The sequence below is a fragment of the Numida meleagris genome, chromosome 3 (assembly GCF_002078875.1).
Source record: "Numida meleagris isolate 19003 breed g44 Domestic line chromosome 3, NumMel1.0, whole genome shotgun sequence".
NCBI classification, from domain to species: Eukaryota; Metazoa; Chordata; class Aves; order Galliformes; family Numididae; genus Numida; species Numida meleagris.
In genome coordinates this window covers 100073164-100082947 of record NC_034411.1, presented here as the reverse complement: position 1 = coordinate 100082947, position 9784 = coordinate 100073164, and the positions used below count along the sequence as shown (strand labels likewise).

Genomic DNA, 9784 nt, shown 5'->3' with positions numbered 1-9784 from the left:
ATCCCACATACTGAATCTTCGCTTCAGAGTCCTAACCAGAGAGACAAAAAGTAGAAGGCAGAAGCTTTATTAAACTTCTTTTACAGAGCAATCTAAAACACTGCAGCCACATCTACAACACATCACAGATGGTCTCAGAAACAGCAGGAAGCATGGGCAGCAGGATAGGATGCAAAGAGCTGGGAGACAACTAGCCTGCCAGGAGTATTAGCTAGATTGTTCCAAAACTGAATTGAAGGAGTTTTTGCAAACAAGCAATGCAGATGGATGATAAATTTGGCCTCAAACCCTACTCCAAGATTGACACTTACACAAACGCACAGTGAATACAAATCCTCAGTCAAAAGACCAGTCCAAGCACAAAACTCTAAGTAAAAAAGGGTGATATGAGCTTCTGTACAATCGCCAGACTTATGAATAGAGAAAATGTGTTTATTTTCCTGGTGAAACAAACAAAAGAGAATCCCCTTTCCCTCCTGAACACTATCTTCAGTTATACTAAATCATTTCATTATCAAAACTGTTTTCATATATACTAGTGCTTTAGTTCCTTCTTTATAAAATCAAATTATACATAGATCATTTTGAAAGTAATACCTCCAATTTATTTCCATGAAAACTACAACATATACAAAGAGAGCAATAACACTATTTGACAGAGCAAATTCTCATCTACAAAACAGTATTTTTCAACATAGTCACCACCATTAGCTATGCATTTTCGCCAGCAATGAACAAGAGCCTGCATGCCACACTCATAAAATCTGCACCAGCAGAGGTGGCCCACTGTTTCACAGGCACTTATGATGATGGTGTCATTGCTAGGAAAATGCTGGAAACACAGTCCATCTTTCACTGGCCCAAACAAATAGAAGTCGGAAGGCGACAAATCTTGACTATACGATGAATGTGGTAAGACAGTCCATCCAATATTAGCAATGTGTTCCATGGTCTTCAAACTGGCATGAGGCCTGGCATTATAGTTCTGCAAGAGAAATGCCTTCTTCTCTGATCCCACTCTGGAAGTTCAAGCCTTCAGCTTAGTCAGTGTCACAATGTCGCTGCCAGAATTGATGGTTTGCCTGGGTTCCAGGAAATCCAGAAGGATCACCCCTTTCCTGTCCTAAGCAAGTGCACATCACTCTGCCCACTGAGGGCTGCATCTTGAACTTTTTCCTCAATAAGGAGTTAATGTCACCACCCCATGGACTGCTGTTCCGACTCCGGGTCATAGTGGTGACACCACATCTCACCACCGGTAATGATGAGATCCAGGAAACTGTCAGAGATATAAATAAGCAAAAAACAATAGTAAGGCAAAATATGAAGGGAGCAGTTGAAGAGAATTATTATAGTACTATGACACTGTGATAGCTGTGATGTCAGGAACACACATCAGAAATAGGAAAACAATATTTAGAATTAGAGACATTGTGTGCTGGCAGCAGCCAACCTGCCTTTATGTTTAGCTAATAAACTGATTACACCGGTTTCAGGCCTGATGGTAACATTCATACAAGATGATGAGTAGGAAAGTAGGAATTGTTTTTATTAAAAAAGATTTTCATTTAAACTGTCTCTGCAAAATTTTCTTGTTTATTTATTTTGTTTAAATCTTTAAGCATTTGGAGGTTTTGACTAAAAAGAAAACAGAAAAGCAAAAAGTAAAAAAGAAAACCCAGTACTTTCCTTGAAAGGCTGAGGTTTTCTAGGATTGTCTTTACCTGACTGAAATTTTATCACCGTCTTCATTTGTTTGTATGTTACCAGTTCAACACCACTCATTTCAAGTTGTTAAATTACACAGCTCTTGTTATTTAGGTTGTAAATGCCCTGAATCAAAGCCTGTGTCAATGGGGGCTTGAAAATATTCCTGGCATGCACATTATATTGAGAGGCTCCTGGCCGCTCCTTTAACATATATGTCCATCATTATTTGTTCAGCTTCTTCTGGGATCAGAGTTTATTAAACAACAGAACAAAAAAGCAGTCAAAACAAAACAAGAAAATCACAAACCAAGGCCACATTTCCTTACAACTACTTTCGTCTGTGTCACTCAAGAGTTTCTTAGAGGTACAACAGAGGTTTCTTAAGACACTGGTGCATCACTGGTAACCTGTGTATAACATCTCCCTTGGATTCAACAGCAGTCCTGCTGTTGTGATGATTGCAACACTAGAATATAGTTGAACTGCGATATGACACTGGTTGTTTTATTTTTGCTTTTGTTTTCATCTGCTGAATGCCTAAATATACAGCTTTAAAAAGGCAGATCTAAATGATGCAAATGGTGCACCTAATTCTTTTTTTTTTGTTTTGTTTTCTAATCCAAGCTTAGCTTAGAGGTATATCCTTACGAAGCATTGATTTATGCTGGTTGGTGTATTGGCTCCCCAGCAGCCAGTTGGGGTAGTTCTGTAGACTGATGATTTGTTGTAGTTAAATAACTCCTTTAATGTACTACTATGTCATTCAGGAGAAACCACAGAAAATTAACCTGCTAAAACTGAAGTCATTTATCTCTCAGAGATTTAGGACCCCATCTGCAAAATGTAGACACACTGTTTTTTTTCTACTTTATTGCCAAAAAAGAAAAGACTCGAATTTTTAGTGAGAACTTGAAACCTCAGAAGAGACATAGACATTTTGCTGCATTTGATGAAAGAGCAAATCATATTGTCTGGTGGTTTGTTAGGCTATCGTAGAATACTGTGTATATGAGACTAAGATGACAAACAGTTGACTCTACATGCAAAATATTATTTGAATTCATGTCCACAACTAAAACAGAAGGCAAGATTCCACCAGTAAGAGGGAGAGGAAGCTGGGCTAGGGGCACACGGCAGACAGATAAAATTAGTCCAGGTTTTCCATTTTCTAATTATCTCCTATCATTCTTTTCCTATCTGAAAAGTGTTTAGTCGATACTTAATGGAAACACTAAAAAAATAGTAAAAAGTTAGCACAACCTTTTGGTTTTTTTCTTGGAATGTTTCTTGATATAATTAATTACAGTTATAAAAAATGACTGTATTTTTCTATAAGTTTAGAGATAGGATGAACAACACAAATATGCATTTTTCATACGATATTTCACTAAATACTGAGATTTAATAATGTCTGTATTTAACTCCAACTTCCTATTTTATATTTTTGATCCATTTGCATACTTCTGAAACATAGGCTTTCTAGGGCCAAGATATGCTACTGAGAATGAGGCAATACTGCTCTTTTCAGTGATTTTGTGTTAACATATTCATTTCACTTTAAATGGCCTTGTATTGCCAGACTTGGTCATTTTAAGTTTATAAATCTGAAAGTAGTTGTGTATATTTAAGGATATTTTAATGTAAGTAATTATCATCTGCCTATCAGGAAGCTTCCCTGCCATTTCACTTATTTTAAACCACTCCCTACTATTGCTTGATGGTTTTCATCTGCATTTTATGTACTGCCAGCTCCTGGGCCTTGTAAGCATCACTGCTCTACAGGATTATATCGACTTACTCCTTCGCAGGATCTGATCCATACTTTCTAACTCTGTGGCATGATTTAGGCTAAATTATACCCTATAAACTCATTCTAGTTGGTATTTTCTGCCTCTCAAGCTTCCAACAGGAAAGCTTGTATTCAGGTTTCACAGCTGGACAACAAAGTACTTCCCCTGGGTACTATGCCACTCTTTTAAAAACTAAAGCACATGGACTATGGAGGCCCAGCATTTAAATAGCAACATTCGCTACCCTGGCTGAAGGAAAAAAGGTTAGCTCCAGCAGTAATCTCACGCTGTAAATTTGCTAGAGAAACAACATGCTGGTAAAGTACACATGAAACAAGATTGTCAGCACTGAGCTGCTCGTTTCCTCCAGCCCCACTGGCATTATCAATAGCGTAAGCACAACATTCATGGGAGCTCTTTGTGCTGGGAGGGAAGCCGCAGCTCCCCACCTCACAGCCGCCCCACAAGCTCAGCCCAAGCAGTGGGGCCAGCTCTGTCACCCTAAACATGCAATGTGCATATATACATGTGTCTATATATGTATATAACCCACGGTGCCCCGTGGAGGCAGGCTCTCCAGTGGGATGGCAGGTGGTGGCCCCCAATGACAGACTCTTCTGCACGTTGCAGACGGGTTGGCCGGCTGCCTGGCAATCCACTAGGACTGACACATTTTGGGCAGAGCAGCGGTACAGAGGGAGCCATGTGGCCGATGTTAGTAAACATTATCCGGCACAGTCTGGCGTGCCACCGCCGGCAGCGGGAGGGTGAGCGGCTGGCGGGGCTCAGGGCCCGGCCGGGGCCGCCGAGCTGCCCAGGGCCGCCCGCCAAGGCCCGTCCGCCAGCAGCTGCTCCCGTCGCCACGGCAACGGCGGCCGAACAATGGGCCACAAATCCAGCGGGCGGCCTACATGGAGAGCCCTATGGAGAGAGCGAGCCCGCTGCAGGGAGAGGGCCCGACGCCCGGCCCCCTCAGATGAAGAATATGCCGTAAAAAAAAAAAAAAAAAAGGCACGCAAAGCAGCACCAAGCCGCATTATCTGTATTATCTCCCCCAATACCCCTTTAGGAACATCTCCCCTTGCCACCCAGGTGGTTGGACATGCAGGGTCCTAGATCCTCCATCTTGGCTGTGCCTCTCCAGCAGAGCAAATGTAGGAGTAAAGGCTGGATTGCACACCTTTAAAATAACAGGGGCTTCATTTCAAGGGAAATTCATTGGTCTCTGAGGGAGTTTTCTGTCTTGTGAATTTTAGACATGAGTGGCAGAGTTTGGACTTTGGTATTTATCCCAGCATTCTCACAGGCAGAGTGCCTTCTGGACATGGCTGCCCACCTGGTGACAGCCCTCTGTTTTTTTTGCCCAAAATTAAAGCTTTCAGCTTAGTGCTGCCCTCAAAAGTAACTCTTCTTCCTACTGGAAGAAAATAATATATGTATACATACACATATATTTTAAGAAACAAAAAAACGGGGGAACTGGAGTTAATACTCCTCGTGTCCCTCTTGATAAGTAACGGGGCAGTCTTGAGCTTCCCACTAAAAAATGGGATTGTCGTTGTGATAGGACAAGGGGAAATGGTTTCAAACTAAAAGAGGGGAGATTTGGATTGGATATAAGGAAAAAGATTTTTACTGTAAGGGTGGTGAGGAACTGGAACAGGTTGTCCAGGGAGGTGGTGGATGCCCTAATCCTGGAGACGTTCCTGATCAGGCTGGACAGAGCTCTGAGCACCTGATTTAGCTGTAGGTGTCCCTGTTCACTGCAGGGGAGTTGGACAAGATGACCTTTAAGGGTCCCTTCCAACTTAAACAATTCTATGGTTCTGTGACTCTGAAACCTGGGAAGAGCAAAGGCAGGCTCCCTTATGCACTTACAGCGTGAAGAATTTCTCCCACTTGCAAGACCTCTGCAGCTGTGTGCAAGAAAGGAAATCTTTACAAGAGTAGCGGACACAGTCATAAACTTGGAAAAAATACAGCAGCAGCCTCTGTGTGCAAATAAAAATACCATCCCTTCCTAGTAAGTCTAATAATAGTTTACTGAAATCTTTTCCTACCAACCACAGTGTCTCATAGAAGCTGCTCCTTCACATACATCAGAAGCTTCCCTTTCACCGTGTTGTTGCACTCAGACAGCAAACCCTACTCACTGTTTGAACAGCAAGTCCAGATTTTGGGAGATATTTATAGAGATAAGCAGCACTTCTCCAGAATACTTTCAAGTCTCCTGTCCCCTATCAGATACAAAATCTTCAGAAAGCAGATTTTCTTACATGACTGCCCTTTCTCCATACCAAATCAGCCTTTTGGGATCAGTGGCTCTTGTACAATTCTCCTGTGGAACCTCATACAGCTTTTACCAAGAAATATTCATGCTTTCTGCAAAATCTCTTGAGAATCTGTTACCCAGCAGAAATCTGTATCCTCATACAATTATATTGACTTACCAAGTGCCACTGAAGGAATTGTGTAAGCCAAATTGTGCAAGACAAATGTCCCTGTGTGATAAGAAAGGATTGTATGGAAGTGTCTTCTTTTTCTGCAGGTATATGTGTATGTGTTCAAGATGACAAGAGCCTAACCTATGGCGTAGGAGGAAGTAATTAAGAAAAATCTCCTAAATGCCAGGTATGTCATCTCTATGGGTAATATGTCATGTGCAGTCCTATGAAAGTCCAAATGAGAGCTAGAGGTTTTGAATTTGATATGTATGTGCAATGAATATTTATTATGAACATGATTTATAAAATGTAGTAATGGTCTTAGGAATGTTCTGAACTGAAGAAAGTTCACAGTGTGCAGAAAGAGTGTCCTAATTATGGGATACCATACATACATATCACCACAGGGAAACTTTCAATCAGCATGTAATCTATTGAGTACCTGCCTATTTTGCATCTGAGACTCAGTTATGGAAAGCAAGGAGGAAAGAAGTTGAGATGTTACAGCCTTGTCTGGCCACATTCTTGTTGCATAAAAGAATCAAAAAGAATGAGGAAGAGAGTCCTGGATTAAAAAAGCAGAGAGGCACAGCTGGAGGCTGGATTTCTTACCTGGCTCTGTATGTCAGCTGAGACCTACATATGTCCAAATGTCGGGACAGCAGGAGAAATCCTTTGACCTTAGGAAAACTCTTCTTGGCACTACACATGAATATGAGCTGCAATTAATTAAGTTGCTTGGTGTAAAAACAAAAGCTGTGTTAGAAGACACCTAAAATTGAGTGGGTCTAATTGCCATAAAAGTAATTGAAAGAGTGAAATTGAAAGACCCTTTGTCCATTCAGGCATGAAAAATTATTAGTTATATTTATTACAGTAATTTCAATGGGCTGCCTCTGGACCTAAGTCATACTGGTGTGGTGTGATGCATCATATACAACTGTGCCTAGCTATTTACATTCTTAAAGCTAAGTCCTCCAGCTTCCACCACAGGGTGCCCACATACAAACTGCTTACTGAGAATGCTGCCTGGCCCCTGCTAACGCATAGCTGTACCTCAGCATGGCTGGAGAAACAGTGGTCGAGGCAAAGTCCTGCCAGGAAATGTGCTGGTCTTGTAACAGTGGGGACAGTCACAGCCCACTGCTAACACCTGTGCCTTGGGCCTCCTTCACTTACTAGCTCACAGATAATCTGACAGATCCAAATGCTAAATCAGTAGGTTTCAGTGGGAACTGGGACAGGATCAGCTGCCCTTTCTCTGTTTAACTTTTCCAATTACATTCTTAATTCACCCAGCTGTAGTTGCTTATAGTACAGTTACAACATTACAAAGTGAAAGAAGAAAGAAACAGGATTAGGAAGTTCAAAACAAACAAAATCTTGCATTTTGGAAAATGTGTAAAACAGACCTTTCTGCTGAGGCCCAATCCTGCTGCTGCATCTAGGCAGCAAGACTTCTGTGTCTAGGGCCGAGAGACTTCTAGTAAACTCACAACCTTGGAGCAGAAAATCAAGGATGAGTAATTCTCTGAGGAAGGTGCTGAATAAGCATTCCATTAATAAAAGCTATTTAGCTTCATTGTAAGAAAATTGGCGATGAAAGACAGCAAGACATGAGGAGATAAAGTTAGGACACAAGATTAGGAACCAACAGCTTCTACTTTGAAGCCTTGAGACCTTAACCTTCAATAGCTCTGCATAAATCACTTGATTCTTCTGCCTTAGTTGCCTATCTCATCAACAGAGCAGAAAGCTTTGTGGAATATTTAGCATTCCGAAATACCAAGGAGTTCTAAAGATGGAAGAGTACCCATAACTCCACTGCAAACAGTGGAGCATCATGGATTTACTGAAGGTCTAAAGACTTAAAAATACTGTTCTGTTTGGTAATGGGGATGAATATGTAATAAATGCACTGTATTGCATATTTAGGTGAAGAAAAATAATAGAAATTGCCTTCCCCACAGGAACAACTCGCTATAGTTTAGGATTTGATTCATATTTGAATGAAGTCAAAAGAGATTCCTGCTATTTCACTGGCTCTTAATGTTCACAGTTCACGGGTACTTGATAGGACTTTGGGTATTGTCCAATAGTTGTTCCTTCTTTTACAGTTTTTCTGATCTTTTTCTCTGGCTTACTTGTCAATACACTTAATGCTCCTAGCAACAAAGTACAATAAAAATCAGAATATAATGAATTGGCTCTACTTAGAATAGAAAACAGATGGGATATGTTTCAGCATGCTTGAAAAATTAACACAGAATATCTAATAACTAGCGTTATTGTACCATTTATATCAGAAATAGACTTCAAATCAATAGCTTTGATGAAGCTGTAGCCTCACAGAGCCTGATGTAGCTCTGTGAGGTAAGTCTCACTGCACAAGTCCTGGGTTGGACACCCTACAGTGAGGGAAGTGAATCCAGAGTTTTTCAGGGTTCCACTGGTACTGTAAACACTGCAATATCATTACTTACTTTATTAAGCAATTTGGAAATACATTTCCTGCTTTTGTTTTCAGACTTAGTTTCATTTTACTTTCTTCCTCTACAAAAGTATGTCCAATAAAACATGAGGATAAAGTTGAAGTCTTACCCAATTACTACTGCGTTACTGTTGTGTGAACAGTGCAGATACTGGGCATTAGACAAATTACTAATACAACAGTGCAGCAGTTCTTTCTGTGGCATAGATTTCTCTGGGAATGTTATTTTATTGTATTGCATTTAGTGGTTGTTTGTTTAAGGGGAAGAACAGACATTGCTGGATTTCAGTTTGATTCAGTAGGCATTCTGGCCTCAGTCCAGCAAATAATTTAAGCATGTGCTTAACTGTAATGAAATAAAATTTTAGCTCATAGTACTGTCTACGTATTTAATGTATAGCATGGTCTGAAACAGGACCAAAATGATGAAAATATAAAGTCAATGCATTTTTATACACGTTTTTTAAAACCCTGGTATTGTTAAAAGGGGCATTTTCTACCACCTACACTGTGCAGTTCCCTTTCACCCCTCCCAAAAAAAAGACAACTAACTTTTCTTGATATGAAAGCCCGACAGTTATATCCTGTGTAACTGCCAGTCTGGCCCTTTTAAAAAACATCCTATTAAGTTAAGTGGAAGCTTTGCCTGAGCAAGGTATGCAGAAATGAGTCACAGTATATGGAATTTTCTCAGGACTTAGGGCTGTGCCTGTTGTAGCCAAAGGCTAGATCTCTGCTGGAGCTCAGTAGTGTTTCTCTGAATACATTTGTTTTTCGTACCAATCTCTGTTTTAGTGAGAAACATAAAACCAACACGAAAGTCATGCTGAAACATACCACAAAGAAAGGTGTGTTCCTAAGTTGGGTTACCTAACCCAGGTTAGATAATTTAAGCTGCGGTTGCACAGCAATTTAAATTGCCTGCCAGGGAAGGCAGAACCACGTCAGCCAACAGTTAGATGGGCATCAGCTATTGCTGGGCTGCAGCCCCAGCTTCAGCGAGCAAGCAAGACAGGTGAGGTTCCCTGGGTCAGTTAAGATGGAATATGATGCACAAATCCCATTTAAAGCTCCCTTTGCTTTCACCTGTCCATGTAAAGACATTGCTGTTGCATTTTTAGGAGTTTTTGCAACGTAGACAGACCTGGTGAACCTTTTTAGAGACACAGAAACTGAGTAGAACTGACTTCTGTCTCTAGTAAAAGGGAGACGGTTCCTTCCTCAGAAGGCTTGCAATCCTTATGCTGTCATTCCCTGTAAAGAACCCAAGGTCCTAGCTTACTGGAAGGAAGGAAGGAAGGAAGGAAGGAAGGAAGGAAGGAAGGAAGGAAGGAAGGAAGGAAGGAAGG

General features: G+C 40.9%; 1 long non-coding RNA gene across 2 annotated transcripts in view; it reads left to right on the top strand.

Annotated features, from left to right (window-relative positions):
• Positions 1278 to 9784, top strand: part of LOC110396241 — a 16914-nt gene continuing 8407 nt past the window's right edge. The window contains exons 1-2 of one of the 2 annotated variants that reach the window (XR_002436868.1): positions 1278 to 4214; positions 6049 to 6131. This is a non-coding gene — a long non-coding RNA (uncharacterized LOC110396241). Of the gene's footprint in view, positions 4215 to 5326; positions 5524 to 6048; positions 6132 to 9784 lie in introns of those variants that run through there. The other variant, XR_002436867.1, reaches the window with a different exon arrangement.